Below are 20,121 nucleotides of genomic sequence, written 5' to 3'. Positions count from 1 at the left end.
AAATGTTGGAAATAATCACTTTACACCAAAAAGCCCTTCATTCTCCAAGTTCCCCAGGCTTCCAGAGACATGACATGCTATGAGGAATATTTATATTCTTGTGAGGAAGGCACCAAATACCTTTCCTAATGGGCATCCATCTAGAAATGAAAAGCCATAATGTATTTTTTCCTTTTTTTCGGCCATACATGAACTAAATGTCTCCTTTTTCCAACATGATTTAGGCAGCTTTACAAAATCAACATCAGGTTTTTGAGGGGCTTTTTCTTAAGGTTCTTATAGGTATGCACCCGGCTCACCATGTGATCACCACTATTCGTTCTATAATTAAGCTAGGTGGAATTATTGGGAGAAGATATTAGATCAGCAGAGAAGTCTTCTGAGGGCTCAGTGAGCAACTCTGTCTTCCATTTAAAAGAGCTAGTCAATAAGAAGCCAGTATTTCAGTTGTGTTCTACCAACATAGCTGACAAGTTATCACTTAAAACCTAGGTTTTTCCCCATGCAAGCCCCCCTCAGGAACCCTACCATACCTGGCAAGAACACAGATTCCTATTTTCTTAAGGGTCTGTATTAGAATGTTTGACTTTAAGAGGTCAATGAAGAAAGCAGGAAGGCTAGGCACTCATGACCCAGGCTCTGTTGCTTTGAAATTCTCTCATTTGGCTTTTCTACATGTGTTGACTTTGTCTTTAAGTTGGTTTCCTTCGTGATTGCAAATTGGCTATGAATAGCATCTAGGGTTCTATTTTTCCTAATTCATGTTCAGCAAGCAAGAGACAAAAAGTCTCTTAATTGTGAAATAACCTTTTCCTCTTCAGTCTTATTTGGCCACCATAAGTCCCATGGCCAACCCTTGATCCATAGTTGCCAGGGGACCATCAAGTGTGAATTGTCAAAAGCCCTGGTTCCAGAAATAATGACCAGCACAGGAGATGAGGTTGTTATCTCTGAGGTGGACCAATCAAGACCCATCCCTGATACCAGGGATTGAATGAACCAGTTATTGGGCTGCATTATGGGTGGCGATTGAACATCTGAAGAAAATCAGATGTTTTGTTAAGAGGAAGAAAGGGAACATGAAACCTAGAAAAGGATTAACAATGTCCATCTTAGAACCCAGTGGGTTACCAGAAAAAGTGGCAAGAAGAATTTTCCCATGGATGGCATGTCTCAAATTTATGTGGGGCAGTGGTCCACTGTTAGTAGAAAGAGGTGTTTCTAGTTATAACTGGCTACCACCAGCCCCAGGAAAATAGATTCGAATTTCCTTAAGAGAGAGCACTGCAAATAAGTTTACATAGTCCGATGAAACTTTATCAAAGCCTGTTATAAGAGCTGTAAAGTCTAGAAGCAAAGACATTCCCCGCACCAGCAAAAACAGAAATAGCAGCTACTGACTCAGAACAAGAAGCAGAATGAAGGATGCAACGACACAACAGGCCCAAATGTCCTCAAGAAGACAGAGTCACTCTGCCAAAGGAAAGAAGGGGACTGTGGTGACTTTGGGAGTCCGTATTTCTATTAGACAGAGCTCAGAGCCAAAGACGTGAAGATAGTTCCAGAGCCCTTGGTTAACTACTCAGAGCATTGCTACACCTGCTTTCTCTCCCAGGTGAAGAACAATGTTTCTTATGAAGGAAGATCTTCCCAGAACTCCCCAAAGGTGAGCAGATTGGACTTCCTGACTTGCTGCATCACCATAGGAGGGTCATAGAGGAGGAGACCTAAGTAGCACTCCTCTTGAGTAGATCAACAAGGCATGGACTTCATCTGAGCATGCTTTGGTATTGCTACTTTGGGGCTAGGGAGGAAGATAGGAAGCAATTAAGGAGCTTAAAAACCAAAGAAAACTATGGACAAACAAAATTTTTAAAAATTGTAATATACTATATACCAAGATACACACACACACACACACACACACACACACACACACACACAAATTATTGCCTGACATTTTCATATCATTAAGACCAAAATACTTGCCAGACTTAAGTCATCTTGAGTTAGGTAGAAATGATAGAATTTTCCAGGAGACTACTGCCCACCGCATGCCCCAGTAAAGAAGTCCACTATACAATGATAAATGGCCATGTAGTATAGAACAAGATTCCATCAACCTGGATAATCTAAAATGTTGAGCGAGAAAAACCCCAACAAAATGAGTAGAGGTGAATGCAAAGTCCATTACTTCCATTGAAAGAATCACCTGCATAGACAGAGGGATACCTGCTTAATAGCTATGAGTTTTGACTGGGTCTGTCAGCTGACCACAAGTTTAATAGGTGATCATTAGCGTAATGTAACATCTTTAAAAATCAATATAATATTAAGATCATGGAAAGTGATAACTTCACCATTTTCCAATTGGATCAGACCACATCTGGGGTCTGGGGTTAATGGTGATGTTGACAAAGTAAGGCATGTTGAGAGGAGGGTGCCTGGGAGGGTAGAGGCTTGAGTAACCATATCATAGATGTAAGAGAGAAGCCATGCTGTACAATTGGAAATAGAGTCATTCTGTGTTACTCCAAAGAGCAAAGCCCAAGACAGCAGACCTGAGTTGTATAAGAACAAGGAAACACCATTAAGTGCCGTATATCACATACACAGCAGGCAGAGGGACAGACCCCAGAGGCAGCATGCCTGGGTTTATATCCTGGCTCTGCCACATATTGACTCTGTAACCTTGAGCAGGTTGATGAAACCCTCCGTGCCTCAGTTTCCTCACCTGAAAAATGGGCGTACTCTGAGCCCTGAGGCATGGGATTCTTAGGAGGAATACATGAGTTATAAGTGAAGGGCTTAGACTATGCCTGGCAAGTCAGAAGCACTATGCAAGTCTTTGCTGTTAACACAAAGAACCAGCTTTTTCATAAACAGAGATGCCATGTGTATTGGTTTGCTAAGGCTGCGATAACAAAATACCACAACGCGGGTAGCCTGAACAACAAAAACTCATCGCCTCACAGTTCTGGAGGCTAGAAGTCAGAAATCAAGGTGCTAGCAGGGGTGGTTCCTTCTGAGGACCATGAGGAAGAATCCGCCCCATGCCTCTCTCCTAGCTTCTGGTAGTTTGCTGGAAATCTTTGGTCACCTTGGCTTATAGAAGTATCACCCTAATCTCTGCCTTCATCTTCACATAGAATTCCTCCCGTGTGAATGTGTTTATCTCCCGATTTTCCCTTTTCATAAGGACACCAGTCATATTGGATTAGGGCCCACGCTAATCGCCCATTTTAACTTGATTCTCTCGGTAAAGACCCTCCCTCCAAATAAGGTCACACTGTGAGACACTGCAGATTAGGACTTCAACATATGAATTTGGAGGGACACAGTTCCAGCCATAATACCATGTCCACTGGGGATCTTTAAAAAGAGGCCAGATGGGGGCGACTGGGTGGCTCAGTAGGTTGAGCATCTGACTTTGGCTCACATCATGATTTCACTGTTTGTGAGTTTGAGCCCCGCGTCGGGCTCTGTGCCGACAGCTCAGAGCCTGGAACCTGCTTCGGATTCTGTGTCTCCCTCTCTCTCTGCCCCTCCCCCACTCTCACTCTGTCTCTCTCTCTCTCTCAAAAGTAAATGAACATTAAAAAATAAATAAAAATGAAAATAAAAAGAGGCCAGATGATCAGAGATGTTGCTGGTTTAATCCTGCTCTGCAGCCGATTGAGGACATGCTTTTACAAAACAATTACAGGGTCAAATCGGGACTCCCAGCATTCAATTTAAGGTGCAATAAAAAGCTTGATTTCTTAACCCACAGGCCTGACTTGGCCTCACAAATTACAGGGTGAAAAAACAGAGCAATATTGCTATTACTTCCTTTGCCCATTTTCCTATAGAGATAACAGAGGAAGTATCTCCCTGTTACTCCTTCAAGGCTACATTCTGGCTTCAGCCTTCTTTTGGCTCCACAGGTACCAAACACCCAATAGAGTCATACCTACGGGGAAATAATATTCTGTCACTTCAGGAGCACTGCAGATTTCCTCCATCCTCATCTTATTTTATCCCCCCCCCCCAATTACAGAGACTACAAACATCAAATAATATCACGCTCACATCCTCATGAGGGAATTGAGAAGTTAAGCTTTTAGTCTGAGGTCATGTAATTAATTAATGGCAGTGCTGTGATTAGGTTTAAGTTTCCCTGATAATCTATCAATTGCAAGTCAATTTATTGAGCATCTCCTATTTGTTTAGCATGGTGCAAACTACTGAAGATTGGTGTGAGTCCAACCAAATCACTGAAACTTCCAGCATGACATTAGAAGCCACGTCAGTCCACTCTTAACTAAGCCATGATCATAAAAGCCCTCAGCACATTTTTTTCCTTTATTTTGGCGCAATTACACGCAGATCACCCACAGGCCTTCACTTCAAACCCCACTGTGAGCAACACTGGGAATGCTCTTTCTCTGATCCTTTCCAGAATTGATCCCTCAATTTTTGCCATTCTTCAGTGAGTATTGGAGGCTGTCTCTGCTCTCTCTCCCCGACAGACCAATACCTTGGAGAGGATGACACTGCCCTTTGCATCGGGCATCTTTCCATAGAAAGCAACGGTTTAGAGTTTTCCAGGACTCTAAAGCCACTTTCGCTTCTCAAACTCAGCTCTCAACTTAGAAAATAGCGGAGTCCACCTTCCCCATATCCAAGGGCAGCCCTAGTAAGTGAGTGTTAATTAAATAAGTCGGGTTGGCTACGTAACAAATGACCAAAAGACCAAATTTCAGTAGAAATCAACACACAGCTGGGGTGTTTTATTTGTGTGAGTGTTTGTTTGTTTGGAGGGTTTTGAGTTTTTATATTTTTTTGCTCACACACCAACGAGTTGAGAGAGGTTTAGCTACTGACACGGTCTGAGTTTGGTTGGGCTTGGGTCCAACCTGTAGGATGGGTTTAGAGCTCCCCTGCTTGTCCCTCACCTTCCCTGGACCAGCACTTACCTGAGGTATGTTCTTCCCTCAGCAGAAAAGCAAGTACACGAGGGCGAGTCCAATGTCACAAGTGTATTTGAAGCCTGTGCTCACGTAACATCCACAAACCTCCCATTGGCCAAACAAATCACTTGGCCGGTCCTGAAGTCAAGAGGCCCATCATGAGGCCATGTAAAAGGTGTGCAGGGGTTACACTACTCCAAGGAGGTGCAGGGTCAGACCTATAATCTGATCTTCCCTTGGTAAGGCAAAGACCCAGTTCTTCAGGCTGTCCATGATGGCTCACCCACTATAACTCACTAGATACCTGCCCTTCCAGCAGCATCTTTGACCATTGAGCTAATCCCACCTTCCCCTTGCCTCCCCAAATTCCGTGACACCACCTTTTAAAAAGCAGTTCCTCCCTTCTCACGCTGTTTTATTAAAAGCTTTCTGCCAGGCTGGGAAGTTGAGAATCCCACCTGCATCTAATATATGATAATTTGCTAATGCAACCCAGCACTGTTCGCTTTGTTTCCCTCAGTCTGTTGCTTGCCTGTTGCACTGTTGTTGGCCAATTTCCAAAAATCATAATAGGAAAAAGAAAAAAAAGAAACTATTTAGAAGATGATTATCCAAACATCCGAGCCCTCCTCCAGGTAATGAATCCATATTGAGTGAAGCTAGCATTTGGAACAATATTGTAAGAGGAAAAGAAAACGAAAAATTCCCGTTAAAGTAAATAGGTCCTACAAGTCTATCTTTGCGGATCCACAATATGGAGTCATAGATTTAGTTGTTCACACTTCTCCCATATTTTCAGAGCCATTAAGCAGGGTGGACTTGTCAGGGTTTCAACATTGTAATTGTTTAGCTACAAATTTCCCTGCTGGCTGGGGCCTGAGGTTTCCAATAATCACAGGCAAAAGCAGAAGTCAAAATAGATAGTACATGGGGGAAGGGAGAGAGCCCAGCATGAGGATTTACTGTGGTAGGAGGGTGTGGGGCCGTGGAAAGAGGGTGAAGGCTGCCAGAGGCATAGATGCTGAAGAGCAGAGCACAGGACCATGATAACTCTAGGTTAAGTTGTGAGTAAGGTTTCTGCTCCCTGACACGATGAAAACAAGCCTGAGCTCCTGGTTCCTTCCCACACAACCGACCTGGAAGAACCTCAGAAATAAGAAGCAAAACTAGATCTGAGAAATGAACATAAAAATTGTGGGGGACTCCTTGGTAGACTGAATACGTGGTGGGGACCAACCTGGGGCTGGGGGTACCAGTGAAATGATGAAGAACATGTTGAGGGGAAGCTCTCAAGTTCTGCTCTTGACTACATTACCTTTGGGGGATAATCATCTGCCCCAGGGTGGAAAAGCATCAGACAGGTGGGAGGTGAGAGGTGGGTAAAACCAGGGCAGGGCCAATACCCTGCGGGGTGAGGAACTGATGAAAAAATGTAGACTGGCCAGTTGGCCTTGAGCACTCCTCTACCTCCTCTGCGCCCCCTTCCTTCAGAACTGGTGGATGACAATCAAAAGCTGTGTTCTTCAAATGATTTTTACTTCCACCCACAATGAGAAAAAACATTTTATGTGGTGACTCAGTACATACAGAGCCTTGTACAAATGGAAGAAAGTTTCACAAAACAACATGCTAACTATTGGGATGCATTCTATATTTTTCAACCTATTCTATTCTATTCTATTCTATTCTATTCTATTCTATTCTATTCTATTCCATTCCATTCCATTCCATTCCATTCCATTCCATTCTGTTTCTTCTCCCTCCCCTCCCCTCTTCTTCCTCTCCTTTTCTCCACCTCCTTCTCCTCTTCTTTCTCCCTTTTCTCCCTCCTCCTTCCCCTCCCCTATACTGACTGACTCACTGTATTGACTTCATGACCCATTAATCAGCTGCCACCCAGGACTTGGAAAACTTATTCATAGAGATAATATCCTTCCCAGGTTACTTTTTCAGAGTATCTAAAAGAAGATTCTGACCAAAGTTGTGGCCTAATGGAGAGACAAAAATTGGGGTGATGGGTTATAGTTCTGTGGGATCTTGAGCACTGTGCTTTGGATCTCACCCCTGCCCCACTTCTAGAAACTCGGTTTGAGCCCCTCCACCAATAGAAATCGCCAAACATGGTAAATGTTATCCCTAAAGGAAAAAACAATTTTAATATGGAATGCTATATTCAGCCAAATTATCACTTAAATCCAGAAACTGAATAGACATATTCTCAAGCATATAAGGTTTCAGCAGATTTACCACACAAAGAACTATTTAGAGAATTCAAGTAAAAAGTAAAACCAAGAGGTTGCTAGAAGAAATATGGGAAGAAAGGGGATTCAAATAATTTGGTACAATTAGTTGTTATCTAAAATATTAAGAAACAAAGGAAAAAATAACTGTATCCATAATAACCCTGAACAAAAGTTTTAAACAGTATCAAGAAGGGGATGGCAGAAAGGGATGGAAAGCAAAGAGATATGAGAACATGCTAACAGGTCCAACGTGTTCAAAGAGAGATTATTAATGGAAGATAGATGATAAATAATAGAAAGATGATAGATAAATGGAATGCAGGTTGATCTGACATAGGTAAAGGGATAAATAAATAAAAATGTAGAAGAGACAGAGACTCTCAGATTAGCTAAAACTGTTTTTCTCTTATATATCAACAATATAAGATCTATAAGAGAAGTTAAAAGAAAACACAAAGTCAAAGGTTGAAAAAGTATTCAAGGCAAATATGAACCAAAGAAGGTCAGAGTATCAATTTTAATATCTGACAACAGAATACAAGGTAAAAACAATAACATGAAGAACAATAAAGCAAAAACAACATAGCCATCATTGGGACACATGATCCTCATAATATAGGTTCAATATATATAAAGTAACAGTGATAAAACTGAAAGAAATGGAAAACAAGGCAACTTCCCCCCCTCCCCCCAAAAAAAAGCATAAATGGTGTAGTCACATTTGCACTTACAACATTTGATGGCTTCCTGCTGTCCTCAGGATAAAGTCCAATATCAGGGCTTGTGAGGCCCTATGTGATCTGTTCCCTCTTACCTCTCCAGCTCCATTCTTCAATACTTTCTGTAACCTTTTTGAATCTATTTTTATTCTTCATATATGCTTTTCTCTCTTATCAAAACCATGACGTTTATTGTTCTTCTAGCTGTAACATCTTTCCCACTCTTGCCCTGGTTAACTCATACTTATCTAAACTATGTTAGATTAGATATTACTTCTTCCACAAAGCCTTGAAAGTACTTGTCCTTTCACAATATTCCACTCACTTATAAATTTCCTGCTTGACTCTCTATCTCCCCCACCAGACTGTAAGCTCTATGAGGAAAAGACAGTGTCTGTGGCAGTCACCAACATACTTCTAGTTCCCAGGACACTGAATATCATCAAAGGGATTAAAAAAAAGTATTTGTATAGTAACCAAGTCCAAAAAAAAAAGTATTTGTATAGTAATAATGGATTATATTGTTTAAAGGAAATCAGCCCAATTTCTGGTTCAACATGGCAGAATTAACATGTGCATTCATCTCTGTTTCTTCCCCCCACCCATAAAACTTCACTAAATGCCGGTAAATAATTTTTTTTAATGTATAAATCCTCCAGAACAAAGAGAAATCTACTGCAGATAGCTTATCAAAGTCAATAAAAATGAAGCCAAACTGGATGGGGTCAGTGGGCATGGAAAACAGCAAGAAGCAAGATCAAAGCACAAAGAACTAGAAAGGCTCAGGAATTGAAGGCACTAGGTGTTTCAGAATACAGGAGTTGAATATATGACTAAAAACAGGCAGATTGATTGAAAGTCTTTATGAAAAATGCAGACACCCTCCTACCCCCTCATCTAGCCCAATGACAGCAAGAAACAACCCTACATCCAAGCAAAAGAAAAGAGGTGTACACTGTGGCTAGATTGTTCCAGAAGGGCTCTGGACTTGGAGGCAGGTAAAGCAGAGAGTTGGACTGAGATGCTTTACTGAAATCCAGAAGATTAAGTGGAATTTTGAAACTCATCTTCCCAGTCACTTCCCCAGTTTGTTAGCCCCACCTCAGACTGGCGACTAGAAGGGACAGTTGATTGCAGAATCTGACAACTCAAATAGAAAAGACCTACCCTTGTTGATATCAATCAACTGCCAGACCATGATTTGGTGAGGCCCACCAGTCAACAGTTCCACCTTGGCACCTGTGGGTTTTTCCATTAGCTTCTGGTTCCTGAGTCTTAAATTGTGTATAAATATAAATGATTTCTACTCCTAAGCACCTGAGGAAAACCACTAACTTTAAAGGAAGTGACCCAGAAAGGCATTTACAGGAAATAGAGACACAGCAGGAATGGAACAAAAAAATTTTTTAAATCAATATAATTAATATTCTAAGAGAGATAAGAGAAGATTCTACATCCATGAAACAAGAACAGAGTGCCAGTAAAAAGGATTTTCAGCAAATAAATAAGAGCTCTTGGAATTTAAAAATAGAATTGACAGCTTCCCTGTGGGCTGGGACATAGTAATATGTATAAAAATAAGCTTTGTCTCACCCAAAATTGTCTGTTTGTTGATCTTTACTCAGAGGTCCTAAACCATGTGTGAGTACGCAGATGCTTTTCTATGCATGGTGTGCCATCTTGGAAAGGAGGAGGCAACCTTGGTCCTGCTCATCCACCGACCCCTAGTTCCTCATTTGTGTCCCAGGCTCAGTCTTTGTTCCAATACGTGTAACCACTGATACTCCCAGGGACCCTTAAGCAAATAGAGATCAAAAGAGTTGTGTGCATAAAACAGACTTGACCAGAAAATGATACCCAGGCTTAGAGAGGTAAAGTGACTTGCCCAAGATCACACAGACAAGGGACATGGAAATTCAATCCTAAATTTCCTGATACCTCCCATTTGTTTACTCATTCATTCATTGGAGAAATATTATAGCAGTAATAACAAAGATGATTAGTTTCTGCACTTCCAGAGCTCACAGTCAGATGAAGAGAGAATGGAGCAAGCAAGATAGCTCCAACTAATGCTGAGATGGAACTCTGATCAGGAGGGATGTCCAAGAAGGGCGTTCTTCCTGGACTGAGCCCTAATGGATAAAGACAAGAGGGGAAGGGGATGGAGAGGATCAAGATAGAGGTGAGAGTAACCACTGGGCTTTGGGGGCACTTCAGTGGTTCTTGAAGTCTGGACTGCAAAGATCAAATGTAGTCACAAGGAGAGGTGAGACTGAAGCATCAGGGAAGGACCATATCAGCCAAGAGACAGCAGGCTATGCTAAGGAAACTGGACTTTATCCCACAGCCAGACAGTAGGGAGACTCACAGTTTTGATCAGGTGACAAACTCTTGCCCAGTATATAATCCATTTAATGATATGGATTCCAGAAGCTACAAAAATACAAGATGGGAGAGACCATTATGAGCTGGTGACTATGCCTGATAAAGACAGATGATTTAGGTGGATAAAAAAATAAAAAAAGAGGAGGGGATCACTTGGAAAAGGAGACAGTGGCACAAAACAAGGTTAAGAATGAGAGTGTTGAGTTCAAAGAGCAACCAGAGAATCCTCTATCTCCAGGAAACAAGAAAAGACAAGGAAGAAGGTAGGAAGGTTAGGGCCAGTTGAGATAGACACCAAGTTGAGGAGGTTAAACATGGCTCAGCATGTTGGTGCTGCTTCAAACTTTCTTCCCAATGGTGGAGGAAAAGGAAGCCCCGAACTCTCAGGTGGTGGCCAGAAGTAGACTTCTATCATCCCAGAACTTCTTTGAAATCTATGTTTAATATTTAAAATTCATAGGAGTTTTGCATTCTACTTTACATAAGATTGATGTAAAAAGTGTGTTTAATTACTTTCTAGTTAAAACACAACTTCCTATACCCCAAGAAATCTTGCAGGAAATTAGTATTCCAGAAAGATGTTCTTGTGTCTTTTCATGTCTCATGAATGCCAATACCTGGGGGACATGAAGATGCACAACAATGAGAAATCCAGTTTCTCCAAGTGAGCTGTGAGGTGAAAGACGTATTTGAGGAAGTTAAATAAGCTGGAGGGTACTGGATGGGTGAGTTAGTTTAAAGTGAGTGGTAGAAAGCCGGGTAAGAGGCTTTTGATATAACCATGATGAGACTTCAGACCAGAGGATGATGATGGATGGAGAAAAAAATGGAACAGACACAGAAATTTTTGAAGACTTGACAGATGATTCAATGTGGGGGCAGGAAGGAGGAGAAGAAAGAATCAAAGGCAATTCTGACTTTGAACTAGGGAGGCCAGACGCCAGGGTCAAAGAGGAGGAAGTTGAGAACATGGCGGCTGTGGGTGTCCCTGTGCCTGATGCACATGTGGAAATGTGTTGTAGATGGCTGGACTCAGGAAACAAGACCTAAGGTAGAAACATGAAGGCAGGCGTGGGGATCATTCTCATCGAAGTCATAGTTAACGCCACAGGGTTGGAGGGAAGCCTGAGTGAGCAAGGGGAAAGAAGGAAACACAGAAAGTTGGGGACATACAAAGATGAGTAGTGGAAATGGACAGAGGGGCCTCCATGCAGCAAAGAGGAAAAGGTGTATTGACCCTCAGACAACACAATTTCCATTACACATAGCAGGAGAAAACTGGATAAAGAAAAAAAGGGAGGCGGGAAATTTCTTGGTTGGTATACCTGAAGAGTCCAGGAGTAGACCCCGACTTCAGGTATGATTAGATTCCAGTGCTGAAATGACGCCATCAGAATTCTATCTCTATCCACCTTTTCACTCTTCTTCCCTTTCCAGCTGCTTCACTCTTAGGCAGATTTTCTCATCATGGTGACCCTTGGAAGCTCCAGACTTTTATCTTCTCATCTCAACAACTCAGATAAAAGAGAACTCCTCCATCCCCAAAGTTCCAACAGAAGTCTCCAACGAAAGTTTCAGGTTTGGCTCTGATTGGACCATCCCTACTCACAGGCCCATCCTCAAAGCTGACACCCTGGCCAGCACTGGGTAACATGCCCCTAAGTGTCCCAAGCCAAAGCTACACGAAGTAAGCCCTGGGGGAGGGGGCCTCCCCAAACGAAAGATGCTTTGCAACATCCATAAAGAGAGAATGAATGCTCTCAGAGGAGCAGAGAGGCTCCAGTGGGTGACGGGAAGGTTTTAAGAAGCTTGGGGTGGTGACAGAGTGGCCAAAACACGCAGTCATACAAAGGCCAAGGTAGGGGCAATAGAGGCCCCACTGCACCTGGCTAGATCCCCCCTACATCTCTGCCCCCCTCCACCACCCGCTTCAGTGGTGAGCCTGATGACAGTGAAGCCCCATCCCCAGCTTCCCTCCTTCATTGTTCCCAGCATGGCACCCAGCACCCCCATCACTACACCCTTCCAGAGCCATGCCAGAGCCACTTTGGCTGAGGCCCATGGGCCTCTCGGACAATCAAAAAGCCCCTCTGGCTTCAGAAAGCAGCCTTGTAATGTGAGAGCCAAGTCCTTCCTGGCTGGACTTCCCCACCACACACATCATACAATTCCTTCTTTCCCAGCAGGTAATTTTTCCAGTGAGAGAATCACCCCTCCCCTGTCCTTCGCCTCTGCTCCACCAATTGTTTGCTGAGGCGAGACCAGTAATGCTCCTTGGCTGGACTTCAGAGTTCCAGTTCAGCCGGGGGTACGAGGCTGGGATTTAACCGAGGACCCCGAAGGGCGCATGTTGCATGAATCATCTCCGCAGTGCCCGAGACATCAAACCACACTTCACCCCTCGCTCGCTCTTTGCCGGCCGCTTCAGCTCATTGGCGTTTGAAGCAACATCACCGGCGGCGGCTCATCTGGAACATCGTGGCACGCTCCCCTTTCCAGGATAGCGAGCACCCTTTACCGCAGAGAGCGAGGAAGAGTCAGGCAGACAGACAGATGGACAGGGAGTCCCGCAGACAGCACGGATGAATATGGATTTGCAGCGTCTGCGGCGGGAGGGCGGCCGTGGCAATCAACTTCAATGCTGCGGGAGCGCGGGATGGACCGACAGCAACTCCCCTTAGGAATCTGAGTGGGCTCTTTCTCGTGTGATGTTTTGAAGCATGTCAGCATTCCTGGGCACTGTCAGCCTCCTCCAAATGACCTGAGTGGGGGTGCGAGTAGCAAGCTCTCACCGCCTTGGGCTGTGCGGAAGGAAATGCTGGGAATACGGGCATACTTTCCTCTCGCTGAGAAAATCAAGGCGGAAGTGCCTCAGCCTCAGCTCCCCCTTTGCCCTCGCATATCAAGGTGCAGATAAGCTGATCTATTACAAATTCTAATGCAGCACGTTTCCCTGACCAGGAGCCTCTTCTCCTCCAGTGCCCCGAGCGTTAGCCAATATTTCATCAAAACCAGCTCCCTTCCAGAGGCCTCCCTCTCTTCTTCCCGCTCATGCCAGAAGGCTCACACCGGTGCCTTCTCCATGCATGTGGCTTACACACACACACACACACACACACACACACACACACGGACACGGACATACATACATGCACACACATGCACATGTACACACACATACACGGACATACACAGACATGCACATGTCCACACACATACATACCCAAATAAAACTGGACCCTGATCTTCCAGATACATGAAGCTGCCTTGCCCAACCTGGCTTAAAATGATCATTTTTCACTCTCGAAATGTTCGAATCCCACAAAGAGATGCTTCAAAACACCAAAATGATAAAACACACACACACACATGCACCCATACACACAGATGCGCACACACCAACACACATCAAGGAGAGCTGTTACACGAGACATTTGTTTCTGAAAACCTGTCTTCTGATTTCAGCCTTATTTCTCGCTCCACGTAGGCCTAACTCTCCGGTGCCATAAAAGCAAATCCCGAGCCCAAGAGCAGCCCAGCCAGTTCTATGGGCTGGAGTTCATTTCTTGGCAGCCAAGAGGTCCACTTTGTTTGCTTGGAGAGACCTCATCCGGCCACTTTAATACCCGCTCAGTCTTAATTTTCCCTCCTACAAAATGGGTCTAGTAAAGCCCACCAAGAGTCGGGCTGTGGGGATTCGTATACTAATATCACCAAACCCTTTTGAAAACGAGCCCATGATTGTCACCATTCAGGCCTGGCACTCTGAGCCAGGAGGAAGGCAGGCCTCAGCCTGACCTCAAGACTCCAACTAGGTGAGCCGTTTAAGAAAGCGTTGTAGTCCAGCAGGTGGGTGTGAGCAAAGAAGAAACAGCCCCATAAAAACTACACTTCCAGCAGAATCTGGTGTATGATTCCAGACTCGTATTGTGCATAAGAATAATCCTGAAGGAACAACCCTCTACAGAGTGGACTGAGCGCCAGGCACTGTGTGCCTTCGTTCCTTTTCTTCTTTGACCTAGGTTATAGATGAGGAAAGAACGGTAGAAACGTTCAACAGCTTGCCCAAGTCGTGGAGCCAGACTGTGCCTTTAGCCACTACAGCAAGCAAGGGAGACAACAAGCGACCGCGCACGTGTGCCTAGAAAAGGGCCGGTAAGAAAACGCGACACAGTATCTCTCTCATGGTTACGGGTGGTAGGATTACGGATGATTTTTTTTTCTTTCACTACAGTATCTGCATTTTATCTAGATTCTTCTCATTTCTACAGTGAAATAGGCATTGCTTTTATAAGAATAAGTTTTCAATGTTATTTGGCAAAAGCACCTGCCATTCCTGTCTCTCTGACCACCATGCTTTCTCCCCCAGAGCAGCAGACACAAGGAGGGCCAGTGCCCGCACCGTTAGTCAGGCTCAAGCCATTCCTCACACACAGCCCCCAAAACAAGGCAGAATGACAAGAAGAGGTTAGCCAGCTGCTAAGAAATGTCATCATCAAGGCGGGAGAAAGTGGTCTCATGCACCCCAAATCCACCCGAGCCCCTGATGTCTGGGGACGGTACTGGGGACACAGTGGGAATGATAGAAAGGGACCTTGATGGGGCCAGGAGACCAGACTTCACTCTATATCTCGTCTTCTACTCTCCAAATAACTTCCTCAATATCCGAACCAGCTTTCTCACCTGGGACCCTCTGGGGGCCTCTGGATTCTAAGATAACCCTAAGAGAGGCTGACTATGTGCCAGTCACACTTCATGGTCTTTATATGTGTGATCTCAGTCACCACACGAAGCGCAGGAAGTAGATGTCACATTTCACAGATGGGAGCCCTGGAGCTCTTAGACAAAATGACCGCATCAAGGTCACAAAGCAAGTAAGCCACTGAACTTGGATGCAAACCCAGGTATATCTGACCCCAGATTTTGGAGATCTTTCTGAGTTAATGATGTTGCCAGATTTCTAACTCCAGTATTTCAAATATGCTTGAACTCAAGCTGCATGTCAGTGGTGTTGGCATTGTCATCACAGCTTCGGGGGCTGAGTTGTAAGTGAAGTGCTCTGTGACTCTTAACCCTATTTCCCTTCTCCCCTTCTTATCACACAGGCTCCACGAAGTGCTTCGGGGCCTCTCGAGCTTTCCAAGGAAAGGAAGCCAGTTCCTTAGGAAGAGCGCTCGGTTCTCTGGCACCCACGGAGAGACAATCGCACATTAGCCCCTAGGTGCTGGCCCATAAGCTTTTCCCAGAACGGACCAGAAGCGGGGGGGGGGGGGGGGGGGTGGGTGCAGCACTACACCCAGTGGGTTAGCTCTTCAGGCAGGCAGCAATAATGGAGAACGTGATAAGCTGTCACTAGAAGCCAGCTCAGTTCTCTGAGACTTAATGGTAGAATAACACAATAGGGTCAGACTAAAAAGGTTCCCTTATGAAAATTTTATCAGCAACTTTGGTAAATGGCTATGGGAAAGGTGCTCTGCTCCCAGGCAGACCTGGGACCCGGTTTTACAAGGTACAGGCGGCCTGCATTGCATCACCCCCCACAAGATATTAAGGGCACTCAAATTGAATTAACACCAAATCAAGCCGGTGCACTTAACAATACAAATGCACTTAAGGGATGCCTCAGGATGATTTGTGACTAAAGAAAGCAAAGAAGAAAACGGCCTGCAAGCCACAAGGGTGGTGTTGTGTGTCATATACAGGAAAGGCCATAAGTAGAACTTAGAATACCGGAAAACCATGAACTTCGGGGGCTCTCAAATACCTTAGACCCAGCCGTAAAGTAGAAGGCCGCTTTTGTGGTATGCAGAAACAATTGATAAATAAATTACAGCCAATTTTCTTAGTGGCAGGGTCTCCATTACCTCTGACAGCAGCCTAACTACTCCGCTAAGATGATAAGAGGCAAATAATGGCGGATCAGGTAGCGCCCCAGGAAATTCTTCGCCAGCTGCCAGGTCTCTTCATGACAGTGATGACACAAAGATCCTCAGTGAGAGCCAAGTGATGAGAAGTGACAGCTCACCAGGCAGACCGTGACAGGTCCTAAAAAGAATCAGCTGAAAGTGTCCCTGGCAGATGGGACCCCAGAGTCAGGGCTGGCCCTTTGGTTTCTTTCCTTCCCCTGTCAGTGTTTGTCCACACACATTTCCCCCTCGTATGTCTCCCTCCTTTGCTCTCTGTCTCCCTCACCCTCTTCCCACACCCCTCTTCTCACCCCCTCACCTTCTCTTTCAAATATATCCTGTCTACTGAGCTGGAAGACAATTTGGCCATCTTCATAGATGAATGGCTCTTCTGAGATGATCTTGGAAACTTGGATATATTCTGGACTTGAGAGAATTCAGGGGGAAAAAATGGCCTCACTGGGGATTCCTTTCCATCAAGTGAAATACACACAAAAGCATGCTTTTGTTATCCTTCCAGGAAAGAGCTGTCTCCACGCAGGGTCTTACTCTGAAAACGGGCTCCATTTAGGTTGGAGGTGGCCTCATTTTGTCAGAGTTAAAGCAATTGCTCGCCGAGTCACGAGGTGGCTGAGAAACTGGGGCAGGCAGGTTCAATTTTTCACTACAGAGAAAGAAGTTCTCAAAAAGTAAGAAGGACCATTTCTAGCTGCTCCTGTGCCTCAGCCAGGACGTGCTCACTCCAGGAGGTAGGCATTATCATAAGGGAAGCTGGGTGAATGCAAAGGTCTCTGCGTCTAGAATGAACGATCTTGGGCCCTTGATCTTCAGCTGGGTGACTTTGAGTGAGTGCCTTGACTTCTTGGAGTTAAACTTTCTCCATGAGTTAAATAGAGACATTTGCATCTTTAACATCCTCCTGGGATTGTTTAGAGGACACGGCAAAAGTAATTATGGGAAAGATCTTGAGAAACTAGGAACCATCTACGAATATAAGGCATCGTAATAAAGAAAATAATCCACAAACTACGCATGCAGACACACTTCTTACAAAAACAATCTGGGGTCCCAAGAAAGACCAATCTACTCCTGGTTTTCCATAACAGCGGACTTGTCTGATCACCGGAGGAACAGAAGAGCAAACAAACATGAATGAAATCCATTGAAATCCCCAACTCAAAAGTAACTGTACCAATTACTTTCCAGCTTCTCCCAAACTGAACTTTGAAGGCAAAACAATGAATGGTCTAATTCTTGGGGGCCAGAGATTTGCCTCATCTTCAGATCATCCTCACAGAAAATGCACCCCCTACCCCGCACTGGCACACCAGGTGGCTGAAGACACACTCCAGAACACACACTCCCCCATGAACTTCACCTCTACTCTGAGCATCTGGCGTCCCTGCCCATGTCCTATTTGGGTGCTCCCTCTATTCCTCTACACGATCCCTTATATGCTTAGGGATCACCACTACTTACACTGCTTACTCATTACTTATCATTAGTCCCTTTTCCTCAACAACCTTCTCTGAAGTTCACGACTCGTTATTCATTGATGATTCATCCAGTCAACAAGCAGTTATTGAGTACTTGATGCCAGTATGGTGCTTGGTGACAAGAATATGGCGGTCCATAAGACAACACTCCCAACTCCAGGAGCTGACTTTCTGCCTCACTGTCCCTTTCTGGAGGCCGTCTTTGGTTTCTCTATGTATTTCTAAAATGCACCTAAGCTGACAACACCTCTCCAGTGAGGCAAAACCCTCTATAAATTGGAAAGAAAGCAAAATTTGTGTTATGTGGAAGCCTCCAGTTAAAAGTGGCCAACTCCATCCTTCAGGCCCATCAGGCAGAACCCATTCCTCTCTCACCTGGGCTCCCACAGACTCATACATGCTTTTATTACATAATGTTTTTAATTATCTGTTTGCCTGTCTCTCTCTCCCCACCATACTTTGGTCTTTTTAGGCTTGGGTGCCCTGCTCATCTTACTCATGCCTGAGTTCCAGCACATATCACAGGCCTGGCACTTACCTGGTATTCAGTAAATAAATGAATGAACGAATTTGCTTCTCTTTACTTTCTCTGTCCAAAACCTTCTCTTCTCCCCTTTTTTCCCTTCTTTTCTATCAGCTCCAGCCCCAGCCTGTGATCCAGGGAGGGAGGGTTGCTAAGTGGTTATCAACACAGACTCTCCTTGGAGTGTTTTGGGGTGGGTCTCTATTGGCTTGCGAGAGCAGCTTATTAAATATTCAGGAGTTTTTGGAGCTGATTTTAAGCTGTTGGTAACTGGAAATTGGCTGTGGTGGGAGTATTTACACAATGGAAATCAATAAAGGATGCACATCAAGATTTAGGGGTTTGGTTTTGCTTTGGTTGTTTTTTGTTGTTTTTGTTTTTGTTTTGAGAGCCCGCTTCTCTGCACACCACTGCTCTGATTTAGCCAGACCCGGATTTGTGGCTCAGCTCTACTGCTCATTAATTGTGTGGCCGTGGACACCTTGCTTGATATCTCTAATGCTGGTTTCTTCATCTATAAAGTGAAGGTGATAATTGTGGCTTCACGGGGTTATTATGAGAATTAAGTGACCTAATGTTTGTACAGTGTTTCACACGGCTCTTCATACACTGTAAGTATCCAGTAAGACTGATGTATTAGTATTCGTACTTGGATCAGTATTATTCCCTGGCTTTCAGTCAATGTGTTGTTTCATCCAGTTTGTTTTGTTTCATCCAGTTTGTTGTTTGTTTGTGTTCATCCAGTTTTGTTTCTTCTTATTGCCTGAATGATTTGTGACAACTTAAAAAAAGGCAAAAGCCATAAAACAAAAAAAAGAGAAATTAAAAAATCAAGATCAGGGGAAATAAAAATTATGGTACAAAGTCACAGTGACAACACTATCGTAATCGGAGAGAATCTGATCGACCGAGGCTCACTAGAGTGTTCGTTGGGACATTTTAAGGGGTTGCCAGCAGAGCCACGGAGGGTCGTAGCGGAAGGGGCCTCGGAGATCTTCCGGTCCGAGGCTTCACTCTACTGAAGAAAACTGAGGTAGGCAGACAGGAAGAAATCGTTTCTTGAGCACTTACAAGCACACGAGCAGACGCTTTCACTGTCGGCATCTCCGTGGCATTCCAATTCACAGATGAAGCTGTCGAGATAAGGGACATAACAGGCCTTTCCCGATGCCACCAGGCTGGTGGTGGCAGAAACGATATTAGGACTCAGATTCCCATTTCCCACTCCTCTCCCTTTAGTCTCAGGGAACCATGCTGTCTCCTGGCTGCAGGAAGATCCATTTGGTGATAACAGCTTCCTGAAGATCAAACAGTCTCTCAAGATCCAACCGAATCATACTCACACAGAGAAACTGCAGACTGTGTGATGCAGGGGACTTCCCTGGGAATTTCCTGGGTCTGACTGTGACATTTGAAAGAATGACAAGCAGAAGCCCCGTGGCAAGAACAGCTGCTCCTGCATAAAACACATCCTCATTCTGTGTCGGCCTCGGAAAAGAGACCCGTGTTCTTCATTCATACTCCTCTGAGGTCCACTCTGAAGTGCGAGTCTTTTTCTGCTGCGCTTATAACTAGAATTCTTTTTTTTCCCCCTAACTTCTACCAACAGCTTCAACTTCATTCTTCACAAAACCTTCTGTTAGAGTGGGTCATAGGCGCTGAAATTAAATCTTTTTTCCCTTCCTCTTCATCTGAAAGAAGGAGCACAGAGCCAGAAAGGGGTTAAAAAGCAACCAACGGATCGACATGGGAGGGCAAGGAAGAAGCTGCGTAATCCACAAAGTGAATGGATCCACCGCCTATGGAGGGTTGGAAGCAACGTCTCATTTATTAGGCCACCACCCTTGTTTTGCAGCAAGCGGGCCAGCGGGCCAGCCTGGGGGGTCTATTTTATGGG

At 44.5% G+C, this 20,121-nt stretch overlaps 1 pseudogene; it reads left to right on the top strand.

Annotated features, from left to right (window-relative positions):
• The window catches only part of LOC132663387 (ferritin light chain pseudogene), a 45,782-nt pseudogene extending 26,191 nt beyond the window's left edge, over positions 1–19,591 (top strand).
• The last annotated feature ends 530 nt before the right edge of the window (positions 19,592–20,121 follow it).

Source organism: Panthera onca, chromosome D4 (assembly GCF_046562875.1).
Source record: "Panthera onca isolate mPanOnc1 chromosome D4, mPanOnc1 haplotype 2, whole genome shotgun sequence".
Classification (NCBI taxonomy): domain Eukaryota; kingdom Metazoa; phylum Chordata; class Mammalia; order Carnivora; family Felidae; genus Panthera; species Panthera onca.
This window is presented reverse-complemented; position numbering and strand designations above follow the sequence as displayed.